The sequence below is a fragment of the Cynocephalus volans genome, chromosome X (genome assembly GCF_027409185.1).
Source record: "Cynocephalus volans isolate mCynVol1 chromosome X, mCynVol1.pri, whole genome shotgun sequence".
Classification (NCBI taxonomy): Eukaryota; Metazoa; Chordata; class Mammalia; order Dermoptera; family Cynocephalidae; genus Cynocephalus; species Cynocephalus volans.
In genome coordinates this window covers 41,697,101-41,714,407 of record NC_084478.1, presented here as the reverse complement: position 1 = coordinate 41,714,407, position 17,307 = coordinate 41,697,101, and the positions used below count along the sequence as shown (strand labels likewise).

General features: G+C 38.2%; 1 protein-coding gene across 1 annotated transcript in view; it reads left to right on the top strand.

Moving 5' to 3' along the window:
- Positions 1-2,215: 2,215 nt before the first annotated feature.
- Positions 2,216-17,307, top strand: part of TAB3 (TGF-beta activated kinase 1 (MAP3K7) binding protein 3) — a 57,825-nt gene continuing 42,733 nt past the window's right edge. Inside the window, exon 1 of the mRNA XM_063084123.1 lies at positions 2,216-2,344. The gene's annotated coding sequence lies outside the window, so the exon portion shown is untranslated. The remainder of the gene's footprint in view (positions 2,345-17,307) is intronic.

Genomic DNA, 17,307 nt, shown 5'->3' with positions numbered 1-17,307 from the left:
TCCATTCTCATCCTCTTCACCCCTGGAGAAGAAGCTGTGGGTAGCACGATGAGGGAAGGGAAGTAAAAACCTAAGAAACAGAAAGAGAAGCCCCACCCACCCCAAACCCTGTGCTTCATTGACTCCAAGCTTCTCACTGGTGGCAGGACCCCACTGGGAGAAAGGACAAGATATAACTTTAAATCAAGTTCTGAGTTTTGATTATTTTATGGAGTCTCTGGTTGTCCCCTCAACTTTTTTTTTCAAAGTCATGGAATTTTTAGCTAGGTACAGGACTGCTTAGAATAAGACCATATTTCTCAGTCTCCCTTGCAGGCAGATGTAGTAATGTGATTAAGTTCTGTCCAATGGGTCATGCTCTTAAAGGGAATGGATAAGCCTTCTTCTTCCTGATGACTGGAGTGTGATGTGGTGCTGAGACATTCTGGACCATGTAGATTAGGACAACACTCTAGGAATGGTGGAGCAAGAAGACAGAGCGAGACTAACCGTAGCTCACTTTGTGCAGCAGAGCAGAGTATTAGTCTGCTTTTGCCATGTAATAAGCAAAAGTCTCAGTACCATACTACAATACAATATGCATTTACTTCTCTTTCACGGGTTTGCAAGTTGGCTGGAGCCGCTCTGCTTGTACAAAACCCTGAATATGTAGCAGGTTTTTTACAAGTGTTTTAGCATGATGGTCCCCACTATTTGGGGTGAATGGCCCCCTTTCTGACAACATCCACCTTCCAAAATGAGTGGCTCTTGACACTGGAGCTGCTCTGCTTCAGGATGTGGGTCAGGTTCAGCTCTAGTCCATGTATCTGATTCTCATTTCCAGACTGGAGAAAGACTGGAGAAACTTCCAAAGAGACAGGGGCACTTCCTTCCCATAGCAGCAGTTAGATACAGTTTGCAGTTTCCCCACACTTGCAGAGACAGTTTCTTGATCCCCCCTCAGAGACATCAGCACCAGTGCGTGCTGCTCCCTCCTCAGAGGTCTGAATTTCACCTCCACAAGGACTCTCCTCTAAATGTCTAATTGTAATAATCCCAACCTCTTCAGGTTGTTCCCCTAGCTCTAGGCATAGTAGCTGTTTCTTCTACTTCTGTGATACATTAAGAATTCTCTTCTGGCCTTTCCAGTTGCCTAATGATCAATTCTTTATATTCAATGATCTCAGTTAAACTAATCAGGATGGTTTGTTTCCTGACATCACCTTGACTGATTCTCTGGACTAATACATGCTCTGCCTGTGAGACACCCTTCAAGAATTTCCTCTTTGAGGTATTTCATGACATTCTCCCCCCATATCTGTCACTCTTCTCTATACTCTTTTCTATCATAGAACTTACTGTGCTAAACTGTCATCATTGTTTTTTCTCACCCATTTCCATCCTAGGCGGATAGCTCCCTAAGGTCAGAGAATATCTGTTTCCTCAGTACCTGACACATCAGAAACTCTGAACAACACACGTTTGAATAAGAACAAATAAAACAGGAAAAGGGATTATAAGTACGAGCTCTGAACGGCTCATGTAACACCAAAGTGAAAGAGAAAGTTAGATGGTGGCGTGAGAAACAGGAAGGCTGTGGCTGCCAGCTGTGAGTCCAGCTAAAACTTTGCAAAGAATACTCAGTGACAGCGAGAACAGGGAGAAACAAAGGGTTGCAGGACTCCAGGGAACGCGGGAGTGTGTGGTCGTTCAGGCTCCTCAGGGATGACCAAGAGCTAAGGGACGCCTCTACTTCAGCGCCTGATCCAAACGAGCCCTTTACCAGGTTTTATTCCTAGTTCCTCCGCCTAGAGCCTTTAGAGGAAACAGGTAAAACCTGGAGAACTGGGTCTTACTTTAGGGGCCATTCTGGGCATGCGTCACCACCCGCACGCGCACAGGCGCAGTAGCTTCCCCGGAAACTGGTACTGCCCATTTCCGATATATGCGGGAGTTTGCTCAGGCTACCCAAATTTATCACTTTTCCTGTGGGTCCCCGCCCCGCGGTTCCCTTGGGGGAAGTCTCGCGAGATCGTCCTCGGCAGTTCCCGGCAGTGCCATCTTTGTGCCTGGCGAGCGACGGCGCCCGACGGAAGCCCTGAAGCCGGTGGCTTGCTTGCCAAACTCTCACCGAGACCGGATCCAGGAAATACGAGGCGGGCCTCGGTGGGAGGGACGCACTGAGGGAGGAGGGAGGGAAAGGGGCGGGGGCGGCGGCGGCTCCTTATACCGGATCCGAGTCCCGCGCGGCGCGCACCCGAGGGGGGTCGGGCGGGGAAGCGGTGCCGGCCCGGACCCCCCGTGGGAACAGGCGACGGGCGTGAAGGCGAGGCGACGGCAGCGGACGGGGAGCAGCGGCTGCCGGGTGAGTGTCCGCGAGGAGGCCCGGCACCTGCCCGAGACGTCAGGGGCGCCCCCCGGGGTCGTGCCGGTGACTCTGCGTCCAGGACGGTGGGCGTGTGCTTGACTGCGGGTATTCCCGGGGCTCGGCTCGGCCTGGGGCTGCAGCGGACACTGGGAACTGCGGGGCTGTCGGAGGTCTGCGCAGGGCCTGGCGCGTCCGCGCCCGCCCGGGCGCCCCGGGAGGCCGAGGGGAGAGGGAGTGGCCGGGGTGGGGTGACGGCTTGATTGGCCCTCGCCCTCCGAGCAGAGGGTTTGATGCCCTTCCTCACCGCACCCTGGGCATTGCGAAGAGGACGGGCTTCAAGCCCCAGCAGGGTATTTGGAGATGAGAACTAGCAGCAGCACCAGTGTTGGGGCTGTTGAGGGTGTTGAGAGATGTAGGGAAGGTTAGTTAGTAATTGCAATAATTATTGTAGAAGAGGTTTGCAAGTGACTGTCGGCAGGTGTTGAGCAAGGAGGAAACATTGTCTGCGTTCATTTGAAGAAGATCACACAGTCCTCTGAAGTCCAACAGCAGATTAGAGTTATTCCTAGTTGGAGTTCTATAGTTTAGTACCGTGCGCCAGTCCATAAAGTGCATAAAAGCAGGATTTGAGGGTGGGGGACAAGGTGAGGTATAAAGTAAGCTGCATATAAAATTAAAAGTTCATACTGTTGATGTGTAAAAATATAAAGCATTTCTGTCTTTACCGAAATGTAACTGATTTAAATTCTTCAAGAAAACTTGCCACCCTTGGTCCAGACAGGGCTTGTCGATTCGTTGTGTTCTTCAGTGATGTTCGTCAATCAGATAGTAATTTGGGCATATAATATATTTACTTCTGGTTTGTAAAAGAAGAGGAATGAATGGGAAAAGAGAACAATTTGACAAACTAGCTTCCTTTGCACACTTTTTCATTTTGGAAGGATAAGAGGGTTTACTTTCTTTCCTTTGCTTTAAGAATGATTTGCAATAGTATGCAAGGACATGTGCAAGAAGAAACAAACGTTTTAATCAAGAAAGGGCTTTTGGGATGAGAGTTTAATTTTGCACAGTGTTAAATTATAAAGGACATCATCACCCATGGTGAGTTTTATGGTGGCCTCTTTTTATGAACATTGGAAGAATAGAAGCATATATCCATACATAACTTTAAATCTGTGAGTGATATGAAATTTTACAACTTTAGCCTCCCCCCCCCCCACCCCCTTTTGCTTACAACTGGCTTAATCAAGGGAAAGGTAGACTTCAGTAAAGGTAAATATGAAATATGTGATTTCCATCTTTACTCTGACAGAACATAATCTGTGTTCAATCAACCTGAATTTTTTTCCGTATGTTCATTTGACACAGTCTTCTCCTTAATTATAGATACCACACTCTGTACAGTTTGTGTCTTAGCAAACAGAACTAACGTTGATTATATTCAGGCATTGGACTTGGTGGGTAATGTGAATTGCATTAAATTGTCTTAGCTACCTTGTTCTAAAGATAATTTTATACTTATTGCACAGATAAGGACGCTAACCTCCGGTAATCTTCAGTATTTTCAGTGAGGAGGTTATATAGCTGGTAAATTGCAGAGGTAGAACTCAGACTCATGTGTCTGATTCTAGAACATGTGTTCTTTCTACCATACTCTGCACAAGTTTATGTACTGACTGGTACAAATTTTATGAAAATGGAAATTTTTGTTACAAAGAAACCTTTCAGTTCTGTTGGTAATCTTGAAAGTTTTCAGTGTCCTTGGCTCAAGATAATCTTGGGTTTTTTTCTTTTCAGATGTGTCCATTTTCTAGACAGAGGTAACATTTGAGCAGAAGTCTGCTGATCTGTAAAGATTCCTAATAGCTGGTAGCGACCTATCTCAAATCCAGATGTTTTTAGTAACTTTGCCTCTGTTTCAGCATGTCTAAAATACTTCAGAGATCAAATATTCTGCTTATTCTGGTCCTGAATAGTATTTCAAGTTACATTATCAGAATAAAATAGCAACTATTTATAGGGGTTTGAATTTGCTTTATCGGAGCTTGGAGATACACACAAACACACACACACTCCTACCTTCTCCAGCAAATGGAGTACTTGATAGCTAACCCTGTTTTTCTTCTCTTTAGTGCAAAGCAGTCTCATCCAGTTCATGGTTTGCAGAAAATATGGCACCTATTATGGGATCCACCACAATTTCCTATGGGGTTAGGCACAGAAAGACCTTACAGGTTCTCAGGCAGTTTCTGAGATGTTGGTCAAACAGCAGGAACATCTTGCTGGTGGTCACTTTTGTCTCCCACTGGTCTCTGTTGCATCTCTGATGCACTGCTGAGCCTGCCGTTATGGCCTTATCTCTGCTTAAGAGAGAGGTTCCACATCTGGATAGAGTTCAACTGGAAGAACAGCCACGGAAATTAGGAAGAAAAAAAAAAGGTGCTAAGTGTCTGGCACTCATCCTCCAGCAGGTCATTTGGTCAGATTTACCTGTCTAATTAATTATTTCTGGCTGGAAGTTCTAGAAAAGTTATTATGAAATTTGAGATTTACTGCTCCATCTTTTAAGAAGGAAATTGTTCTGGGACCCTCAGTTAAGTAGCCATGTCTCGTAGAAATGGAAAAAGAGGTCCTGTGTTCCTTAGTACACATTAGTGTGTATGTGTTGTATGGAGTGTGGGACTGTGTTTAAATAATAATACCTTAGGCCGGCCCGTGGCTCACTCGGTAGAGTGCGGTGCTGATAACACCAAGGCCACGGGTTCGGATCCTATATAGGGATGGCCGGTTTGCTCACTGGCTGAGCGTGGTGTTGACAACACCAAGCCAAGGGTTGAGATCCCCTTACCGGTCATCTTTTTAAAAAAATAAATAAATAAAAAATAATACCTTATAGTCTTGACAGGTAATCTTTGGTCTGAATGAGCAAGTTTTTAATTATAGTTATACTCCCAAGAAAGAGTTAAATATACTTCCTTACTTGTGAAGGTAATTACTCACAGTATTTGGGCTGTTAGGTTGAAAAAAATTGACAAATGATAACATAACAGTGCTTACCAAGTAAATAAAAAAGTCTTTTGAAATGATTTATATTGCCACTATATAAAGGAATGACACCAGGAAATTGTCTCTCATGTATTTAGAAGTTTATTTTCATACTTTCTCTATAATAAACCTCAAATTATTACAATGGTCACAAATGTTTATTTGTGTAAAAGTGATATGGAACTGATGAAATATTTGGAACTGTCAAACTGAGTTAATCCTGAATATTTAAGGACATTTGTTATATTTTAATTCATTGATACTTCTATTAATTTATTTGTCCAACCATCCAACATCCACTTCCCTCCCTGCTTCGAATTTCTCTCCTTACTTTCCTTCCTCTTTCTGATACTGTTCTTGCCATTACCTGGAGCCTTCCTTTCTCAATTGACACTGAATACTTTGACAGGGTGGATTCTGACAAGGAGGGCACCAAAGCTTCTCTAAGTACACTCCCCTTCTCGGAATCCCTATGCTCTAGGAAGTAAAGAGGGACACAGATAAGACAACTTAACCTACCCCATTCTTTCTTGAAAAGAATGAGAAAACTTGCCTATGCAGGTTCGATGTTTTGTTATACTTCTTTAACCTTATGGATGTTTAGGCTTTGGGCTGGCTTGGAAACCTAGCACATTGACTGTTGTTTTCTGGGAAGGCAAGTTCTGAGGTTCAAATAAGTGATTTTAAAAATCAGCTTGTGCTCCAGAAGCCTGCTTTTTGTTAATTACTCCGTGAGATGGTAAGTAGTACACCTTTAGCTATCCCAAATTAGATTTGTTGTGTGGGTCACTGTGGCTTTTCTGGGAGATAAATTTGTAGACTTTTTATATTGTCAATGAAGAATTTCTGAACTTACGCACATGGTTTGAAATAAAATTTAAGTTCAGTCCATCTCAGCTTAATGTTTGTCTTTAAAGCAGATCTTACAGTATGTTGAAAGAACTGAACTTCAGTTTGTTATAAAAGGAATATCTTGTTCCCATCATTTCTTGCTACTGTTTTGAAACTTTTCAAAGCTATTGGACCTCTTGCAGATATTTTACCCTAGTTTACTTAGTGGTAAACATCGACAGGATGTTTGTTTTACCTGAAAATTTTAAGATAAAGTTTTATTAGTCTGTCGAAGTTACATATTGTTACCACTGTGTGTGGTGATCAAATAATTAAGTCAGGAATTTCAAAGTGATAAAAGCAAAGCTAAATACATTTTATATTTGTTCTCCACAAATGTTCAGTCTTAGCTTGGTTGGAGGAAATATTCCTAATAAAAGTCAAGATGGGTCTTTCTTTTTTTGTTTCCAAACCACTCTTTCGTTTGAAAAACTAATATGAATAAGTACCCTAGGTTCATTTTAAGGGTTTACCAAATTCTTTCATTAAACACACGGTGCAGGGGTTAAAAACATGATCTGCAGGGGTAAATTGCTGAAATGTTCAGATCTTCTGACACTGACTAGCTCTGTATTCTTGGGCAAATTGCTTAATCTCTGACCTGTTTCCTCATTTTTGAAATGGGGATAATGTGGTATCTGCCTCATGTGAGGATTAAATGAGCCAGAGGATGTATGGTTTTTAAAACTTGCCTAGGAGTGGTAGATGCTCAGAAAGATTTAGTTCTTATTATTATTACATTGTCATCGATATTGCTATTACAGTTACTACTGTAGCTACCTTCTGAGATGATAACCCCTTTTGTTTGGGGGGATAAAAGATATATTTGTTTACTTGGTAGTAATTTTTTAATGAAAATATTATTTAGGGAGGCAGGGAATGCAGTATATTAACTGCTGGAAATCCATAGACTATTAAGCTAGTTATTTTCATTAACACCACTATCATGTTAGCTATAAAGAACTATGCCACTTTGATGTATGAGCAAATCTGGATTATTTGAGCAACTACAGTGTCTTTATTAAAATTTGGTTATCTTGGCATCTCTAAAGCCAGAGTCTTGTAGAAGGAGTCTCAGTTTCTAAATTGTCCATTTATAAGACGTTTTTCTTTTTTAAATCACCATTTTCCTACAGGAAAAATGTCACTTATGATGTTCAGATTCACAGGCCAGCCCAACATATCTAAATTTGAATACTGATAATACTGTAAAAACTAACTTCTGTGTATAACGGTGTCTCAGCAGGAACATGCATTGAGTGCATCAGGTACCAAAAGATTATGAACGCAATCCGCAGATGGGGCGCTGGAATCATCTTTATTCATGGTCCTGGCAAGGACTCCCAAGCCTTGGGAAGAGGGCTTTCTTCTCTGGTGGAGGCTGGTCTCTAGAAAGCAGGAGCTTTCTCCTGGCTTGGCTGCTCAAAAGGCTATGTAATGTAGTGGTTAAGAGCATGGACTGTCTACACAGAGTGCTTGCCTTCAAATCTCTGTTCCAGTACTTACAGAACTTCTCATCTGTAAAATGTAGATAAAGATAGTGCCGACCTTATAGGGTTCTTGGGAGGATTAAATGTGTTAATATGTGTGAAGCACTTAAAACACCACCTGGTCCATAGGTGAGTGTACAAGAAATGTTATGTATTTATTGTTATTAAGCTTTACTGTTTTAGGGGCCGACCCCGTGGCTCACTCGGAAGAGTGCAGCGCTGGGAGCGCAGCGGTGCTCCCGCCGCGGGTTTGGATCCTATATAGGGATGGCCGGTGCACTCACTGGCTGAGTGCTGTGCGGGCGACACCAAGCCAAGGGCTGCGATCACCTTACCGGTCACAAAAAAGAAAAAAAAAACAAAACGCTTTACTGTCTTAGGACTTATAGAATACCCTTCTCTACCTGGCTGTCCACTGCCCACATCTATTGTACTTAAATAGTATTCTTCTCTCCCCTTTCCACTGAAGAATGGTTTCAGACTTTTTGTTTTCATTCCTGTCTAAAGAATTTTTTGAGGCTTTTTTGGAGTTTATTTTATTTTTTAATGTTGAAGAAATAGGTAGTATTTAAAGAGTCCCTTCTGTGAACCACCCCATCCCCCATTTAGGCCTTCTGTAGATGGAAATACATCATTTGAAGATAAATACTGACTGTGAACATTTGAATGGGTCATAATTGATGTACAACTTTCTCAGCCTTTGGTAATTTTTGCTAAGTCATTTCTTTTTAAATAAGCTTTTTATTTTAGAATAATTTTAGACTTAAAAAAGTTGCAAAGATAGTACAGGGTTCCCATATACCCTTCACCCAAGTATATATAACCATAGTACATTTGTCAAAACTAAGACACAAACACTGGTAGATTATTATTAGTTAAACTGCAGATTTTATTTGATTTTACCAGTTTTCCCACTGATGTCCTTGTTCTGTTCCAGGATACCGTGTTGCATTTAGTTGTTAATGATTTGTATTTGTATTATTGAGACCTCCAGTTCTTGAGTAGGTTTCTGTGGCTATAAAACCTTTTTCTTATTTACTTTTAAGTTTTCTGCAGGTCTTCAAAGGCCAGGTGTTTCCTCTAGGGATGGGAAGTCCAGGGATTCATCTTGGCACTGAACTTTATAGTCTGAAATAAAAGGAGAGAGTCCTATGATAGTGAAAAGAACACTATGGGGATGGGGTGGAGACTAAAGCATTTTTATAATTTAAAACTGGTTTCATAGGACTAAATGGGTTATTTTATGTACTGTTCACTTTTGATGGATTTAGCTTCAAAATGACAAATTACTCTTTTAAAAATGTTAAGCATACTTTTTATTCTTGAATATAAGAGCAGGTTGGAATGAATTAGAGAATTTAATGTTTTAGTAGTCATCGTAGTTATGATTGATTTAATAAGAAAATAATTTTAAGTTAGTATAATTAATGTCAGTAATTTAGTACATTCATTTGTTCATATGCACTTTCAGAAGATCCTTGGTTTCGATTTGTGGTCATGTTTTTTAAGCCTTTTAATGCAATAGGTGCCATTGTTATTCTAAATTATCACACATGCCTTAAGTTTAATGTCAGAGTCGTCATTTAGTGTAAACAGAAACTTATCTGTTAGTCTGCACATCATGAACTTTAAGAAAGCCTTATCTTTTCTGCCACAGAAATAGCTTTTGGCTATTAGTCATGGGTGGTAAAGAAATTAATTTAGAGTTGTTTGGATAAAAATGTTTCAGTTGAATATGGTGTGTATTGAGGACACTGCCAGTAAACAAACTATCTTGGTGGGTGGAAATCCCCTAGAACTTACAGAATATTGGGAGAGGGAGAACTTCATTAAGTAATTTTGATTGTTTATACTTATTCAGGGCTTCTTATAACCTTGGACAAATCACCCAACTTCAAAGGACTTTGGTTTCTTTATTTGTAAAATTAGGGAGCTTGACTAGATGTGTGAATCTATTTATTGGTTGATTTATGAGATTTAAAAACCCTCTTGTACCCAGGCGCCTGTGGGGTGTCTGTGCTCGCCCCTGCAGAAAGAGAAGTAAAAAATAAAAAAAACCCCTCTTATTTAACAAAAACCTGCAAGATAAGTTGCTTTTCTTAGATGTTTATGAATCAACACATCACTAAATCTAGATATAAGTCAGTTTATCCTGTTCGGTTCAAATAGTTTCAAACCACTGTTGTAAGTTTGAGAGTCACTAGTTGGTTTGACACCTCTATGAATATTTTTTGGTAATTAGCATATTGCTTTTTAAATTTTTGTTAGTTATTTGATTTTTGTGCTTTGACCTAAAGCAATGGACTTCAAACTTTTTTGCTCTCATATTCCCTAAACAATTTTGAAAAATGTACTCCTTCATACTTAAAAAAACCCAAAAAACCTTTTAGTGAAGTTTAATATGCAGAAAGTACACATTATCAGTAATGAACAACTCAGCAAATTTTCACCAACTGAGCACACTTGTGTACCAGCATCCAGATCAAGAAATTGAACATCACCAGCAACTTAGAAGTCCCCCTTTGTGATCCCCTCTGATAGCTGCCATCCTACCCCACAACCATTCCCCTACTCTTCACACTGCAGATTAGTTTTGCCTACTTCTGTACTTCATATGAATGGAATCCCACTGTACTTTTTGTGTCTGACTTGTTTTGCGCAACATTGTGGAAGTGAGATGTATCAATATTGTGTGTAGTTGTAGACCATTCATTCTCATTACTGTATACTATTACGTTGTGTGAAGGTATCACTATATATCATTCTATTGTTGATGGATATGTAGGTAGGCTTCAGTTTTTGGAGAATGTCTTTGTGACCTTGGAGTAGGCAAAGATTTCTTAAACAGGGCTTTTCAATGGTAATTATTTCTTTCAGAGTTCAGATTACAGAAGGAGTGGGAGAACTGGTTTATTGAAATATGAGCATTTTAAAAAGTTTTAAAATTATTAATATATAGTTGAAACCTTTCACTCTGTAAGCCTCAGAGAGAGAGTATCAGTATTTGTAACTAAATCTTCCAGGTAACTGAGGTTTGTGCTTTTGTAACTTATTTTGGTTAGAATTCCTTCAGAAATGTGTCATGTACTTCCTTGCCATTTTGACTTGCTGATTCTTTATTATATGCTGAAAATGAACGCTTGCTGGTTGCAAATATTTTCTTTCACTGTGTGGTATGCTTATTCATTTTTAATGTGTCTTTTGATAAAGTTCTCATTTTTAACGTAGTCAGTATTTTCCTTTATGTTTAAATTAGACATCGGGTTCAGTTTAAAATATCTTTTCCCATCCCGTGGTCTTGAAAATATTCTCTCTTATCTTCTGGAAGCTTTATTGTTTTGGCTTACATTGATAGACCAACATCTACCTGAAATTGATTTTTGTGTATTGTGTTAGGTGAGGGACAATACTATTTTTTCCTGTATGGATAGCTAATTGACTCAATACAGTCTTTTCCCTGCTGTTGCTAAGAATCATATGTCCGTATGTCTGTGGTTTTGTTTCTGTGTTTTCTGTTCTGTTCCATTGGTCTTTTTGTCTCTCCTTGTACTGATACTGCACTGTCTTGTTTATTATAGCTTTATCATAAATCTCGATATTAACTAGAACAAGTTCTTCCACCTCATCTTGGCCCTTTGCTCATTTATATGAATTTTAGTAACATCTTGTCACTTTCCACACACACACGCACACGCACACACACACACAACCTTTTGTTATTTTCATTGTAATTGCATGGAATCTATAGAGCAATGTGGAGAGAATTGACATCTTTATAATATTGTATTCTAATTCCTGAACATGATATACTACTCCATTTATTTAGGTCCTCTTTAATTTCTTTTAATGTTTACAATTTTCTTTAGAAAGTCGTTCACAACTTTTGAGTTTTATTCTTAGATATTTGACATTTTTGGATATTGTAAATGTTTATGTATTTTGTTTATATTTTTAAATAGACCTTTATCTAGCATTTGGTAAAATATCTTTAGAATCTTACTGTGTATTCAATCTTCTCGTCTGCAAATAAAGAACGTTTTTTTCTTTTTTTCATATTGTTATACTTTTGTTTCTTGTCTTACTGTTCTGACTAGTACTTCAATTATAATATTGAATAGAAGTGGTAATAGTGTCTTGTAAGTTTTTATAACATTTCTCTACTAAATATGATGTTTGCTTTAAATTTTTTCCTAGGTATAAGATTAAGGAAGTTTCATTCTGTTCTTAGGAACTTATATCATGAATTGATATTGAATTTTATCAAATGCTTTTTTTGCTGTTAATATAACTGTGAGATTGTGTTCCTTGACTCAGATTATATTGATTGATTTCCTAATGTTAAATCAACCTTGCATCGCAGGAATAAACCCACCGTGGTCAATATCACATTTTACTTTTATTTTACTTTGGAATTTTAGATCATTGTTCATGAGTAAGATTGGCCTCTAATTTTGTTTTCTTGTACTGTCCTTGTCAGGTTTTAGTAGACTTGTAAAATGAGTTAAGGAATATACCTGTTTTTTTATTCTCTGGAAGAGTTTATGTTAAGATTGGTTTTATTTCTTCTTTAAATGCATGATAGAATTCAGCAGTAAAGCCATTTAGGTCTAGAGTTTTCTTTGTGGGAAAGTTTTAAATTACAGATTCAGTTTTTAAAATAGTATTCTTTGGGTTTATTTCTTCTTACAACTATTTTGGTAAATTATATTTTTATAAATGTCCATTTCATTTGAATTTTCAAATTTATTGGCATTATATTTATACTTTTTTTTATCACTTAATGTCTACAGAATCCTTAGTGATGGGTCGCCCTTTTAATCTTTTTTTTAAAAAACAGCTTTCTTGAGATAACCATACAATTCACCCATTTAAAGTGTACACTTCAGTGGTTTTTAATATTTTTACAGGTGTGCAGTCATCATTACAGTCAATTTTAGAACATTTTCATCACCCCAAAAAGAAATACTGCACCCGTTAGCAGTCACTTGAAAGCATATGTTCTGCAACTGTTGGGTACAGGATTCTGTATGTATCCATTGGTCAAGTTTGTTAATTGTGTTATATCTCTATCCCTACTGACATTTTTGTCTGCTTATTCTTTCAATTACTGAGAGAGATATCTTAAAATTTGCCACTGTAATACTGATGTATGTCTGTTTCTCCCAGTACTTTTGTCAGCTTTTGCATGCACTAGGTAACATGGCCTCAAATATGTAGTGCATGCAAATTTAGTTTGCTATACTGTTCTGGTGAATTAAATATTTTATCATCATGAAGAGACTCTTTAGTGATGCTTTTTCTTTGATGTCTATTTTGTCGGAAACTGGTATAGCTATACTATATTTTGGCTGTTTGTATGATATTTCTATTCTTTTACTTTTAAACTTTCTGTATTCTTAGGTTTTAAATGGGTCTCTTGAAAGCAGCATATATTTGTAGATTTTTATATCAATCCAGTCTGATAATTGTTCTCTTTTTTGGAACATTTAATACATTTATATTTAATGTAATTACTGTTATTTTAGGATTAAGTACAGCATCACATTTTTGTTCCACCAGCTCTTTATTTCTTTTTCTCCTATTCTCTTTTTCTCTTCATTTGATTTGATTATTTTTATATCAGTTTCTTTTTCCTTTATTAGTTCGGATATCACATAATTGTATTCTTTTTGTGATTACCCTAGCATTTACAGCATGTTTCCTTCATTTATCAAAGTCTATTGGTACTTGTACTTCCCTCCTGATTGAAGTAAGAACATTAAAACATTATTGTTCCATTTACCTACCTCCTGACTTACATGCTGCAGTTATCCTATAATTTGACTTTTTGTATATATTTTAAACCCCACAAGATATTACTATTTTATACAGTCAATGTTTCTTTAGATTTTCACATGCTTATTTACACTTTCACAGTTCTCCATTCCTTTCTGTATCTGTGACCTTCCATCTTGGGTCAGTTTTCTTACGCTTTATGATTTCTTAGTAAGGGTTTGCTGGATGTGAGCTCTGTTTTTATTAGTCCGAGAATACATTTCAGTTTCATTCTCGGATGATATTTTCTCTGCAGTGGAATACGAGTTTGGTAGTTATTTTCTTTCTGCTCCTTGGAGATATCCAGTCTCCATTTTTGTTGTTGAGAATGAAGCTATCAGTTTAACTATTGCTTCTTTGAAACTAATCTTTCCCCCTCTCAGGATACTTATACATTTTCCTTGGCCTGTTGATTTTCAGTTAGGAAGAAATTCGTTGAGATTGCTAAATTTGTGCTTTGACATCTTTTCATCTTTTTTGGAAATTTTTTAGCCATGCACATATTGCTTCTTACCCATTTTGTCTCTCTTTTCCTTCTGAGATCCCAATTAACTGTTGGATATTAGATCATCTGATGGTGTCCTGTATGTTTCTTACCCTCTTTTCATTCTGAGCTTTTTTTTTTTTTCCTCCCTTACCTGTCTTCTGGTTCACTGTGTCAGCTGTGTCCATTGGCTGTTAAACCTGTTCATTGAATTCTTAAGTTCAGTTTTTGCATTTTTCAGTAACAGGATTACTCTTTGCTTTTTTAAAAAAAATCTGCTATGTCAGTTTTTATGGTTTCTAGTTTGTTGCTGAGATTTTTAAGTTTGGCTTTCATTTTCTTGAACATAGTAAGCATAATTTAAAATTTATTTCTGGGGCTGGCCAGTTAGCTCACTTAGTTAAAATGTGGTGCTGATAACACCAAGATCAAGTGTTCAGATTCCCATACAAGCCACCCACTCCCAAAAATAAAATAAAATTTGTGTCTGAGCTGGCCATTTAGCTCAGTTGGTTAGAGTACAGTGCTGATAACACTAAGGTCTGGGCTTCAATCCCTATACCAGCCAGCAAAAAAAAAATATATATATATATATATATGTCTGATAATTTCAGTAGTTGGAGTCCTGTTGAGTCCATTTTTGTTGTTTCTGTGGTTTTTGATCATCTTCTCTTGTCTCCTCATGTGCCTGCTTGTCTTTAATTGTATGCTGGGCATAGTATTTGAAAAAATTATTTGAGAAATCATTTGAGAACAATATTGATATCTTTCAGAAAGAATTGTGTGTGTGTGCGCACATCTGTTTGAGGGAATCCAAGATTATTTAATCAGATCTCAAATTCTGAGATATTCCTGGCTCAACTAGATGACTCAAGGCCACGTTACATTCAGTGTATGGACTGATTAATTTCCGGTTCACTCTTAAATTTTTAAGGTGCAGTACCTTAGGGTCCCAACCTGAAGGTGGGGGAAGAGGATTTTCTCTTTTGTCCCTCTTCCTTATCATACTCTCAGGTACAGTTAAACCTCTAGCTGCTTCTTCTGGATTCCTGGGCTTACCTCTCTGAATTCCAGTCTTTTAATGGATCTGAAAGCACTATCCTGTTGGCGCTTTGACCTTTTTAAGAAAGTCATTTCTTATATTTTGTCCAGTGCTTACTTGTCTTCAGTGGGAGGGTTGGCTCAAATTGCCTAGTGTGTTGTAACCAAGATAGGGAGGCCTTCTGTTGGCTCTTTATGGGCAGAATTTACTTACAAATGGCAATGACTTTGTCACTTTTCTCCAAGACTTAAGACTCACCATTTAGTTCTAGTTAAGCTTTGTTTTATATAGCTGTACTCATATGTATAACTATGTACTTTTTTATTCAAAGATTACATATTCGCTGTATATGTGTGTGTATGTATGTATGCATAAATATAAGTAAATTATTTCCTGAATGCTCAGCAGCATTTTAAGTCTCATCAACTTGGGCAATTTCTAGACCTTGACAATGGACGTGTTTACTGTATTAAAGTTAAAAATTGTAGCTAAGGGCCGAGCCCGAGGCGCACTCGGGAGAGTGCGGAGCTGGCGCTGGCGCGGCGACACTCCCGCCGCGGGTTCGGATCCTATATGGGGATGGCCGGTGCACTCACTGGCTGGGTGCCGGTCACGAAAAAGACAAAAAAAAAAAAAAAAAAAATTGTAGCTAAAAATTGCGTCTGAAATGACTCTCAGAATATGAAGTCCTTCTTAATTGCTGTGGAAATTGGGATGCGTAATATCAACTAAGTTTTTTTCCCTCTCACGGAAAAGAATACCTTCCTAGTTACATTTTTACCATCATGACTTCTGTCTTAGTGTACTTATATGGGTGTGTAATATATATCTGCCCTAGTGATATTTTTAAAAAGGAGGTAGTTCCACTGAGATTCCTAGGTTTGCTGCCATATGAGAGCTCTCAAACAACCTGATGAATTAATATGGTTGATTTACCAATTACAAACTTTTTCCTTCTATGTAAATAAATTCTCAAAGCAGCCTTGTGAGGCAAGTATGTAATAATTAGGTGTGGTATTAAGCAAAGGATTAGGAAACAGGGCCTAAGAGGTTAAGTAACTTGTCTGTGGTCCCATACCTGGTGAATGATGTATATATTCTTTGTCTATTATGACATTTTATTTCAGCTATTATGGCCAGTTAACTCTTGCCTATAGATACTCACTGACTTCCCAGTTTTATCATATTATGCTTACTTTTTTCTGTAAACCATATAATATTATGATCCCATGACTCACATCCTGAAGATTGAGACAATTGGGAATTACTCTTTTATATCCCATCCTCACTGCCCCCCACCCCACCCCATTTCTAGAACATGGTCCCACTGACTCTGGAATTTGCCAAGTTCTCTGTGCTGTTGGAAAGATTACTCTGTCATTAGCCCTTTCTCATCCTTACATAAAGTCCCTATCCTTCTTTTTAGGCATGCCTGAATTTTTCCAGTTCTAAAAAAGATGGCTTTTTTCTTTCTAATGCATTTGCTGTCTTTCTTGTCACTCTTATGGTTAAACTCAAACTTTCCTGCTAACTCCTTTACTGGGTATCTTCTGTAAACCTTCCTTTATTGCTTCTCCAAACACTGTGGATGAAATCCTAGCCAAAATCTTGTTTGCTCTATCCTTCTGAATCTTAGGGAGGGCAAAAAACTTATCTGCCTTGGATAAGCATGGACTCAGTATTGTCTATGCTATTAAAGCAACATCTAGTCCATGCTCAAGTTTCCCTAGTTGTCTAACAAAAATTTTTTTTAATACTTGGTTTGTTTAAAACAGGAGCTACTCATTTATTTGGTTATGTCCCTTAAGTCTCTCTTAATTCTCTTGTAATCTGTAACAGTCACCTCTGCTTTTTTTTTCATTCTCAGAATGTCCCATTCTGGCAGGGTGCTAATTAACTTGTTCCTTTGTCTTCTATATTTTTTATGGGCTGGAAATTAGATCTGTATGCTTAATTATGTTCAGATTATACTTTTTTGGAGAGGTAGGCAAGAGTACTTAGTCACTTCATATTACATCATATCCAGAGGCACGTGATATCTGGTCATTTAACTTTATTTTATTTTATTTTGCTTTTTTCTTACTTCTCAAAATACATTGTAGTTGATTTTCATGCTCCTTTACCCATTCCTCTCCACACCCTCCCCTGCCCCCCCCACATCGTATCTGTTCACTTGACTTAAATAGTTCAAGGA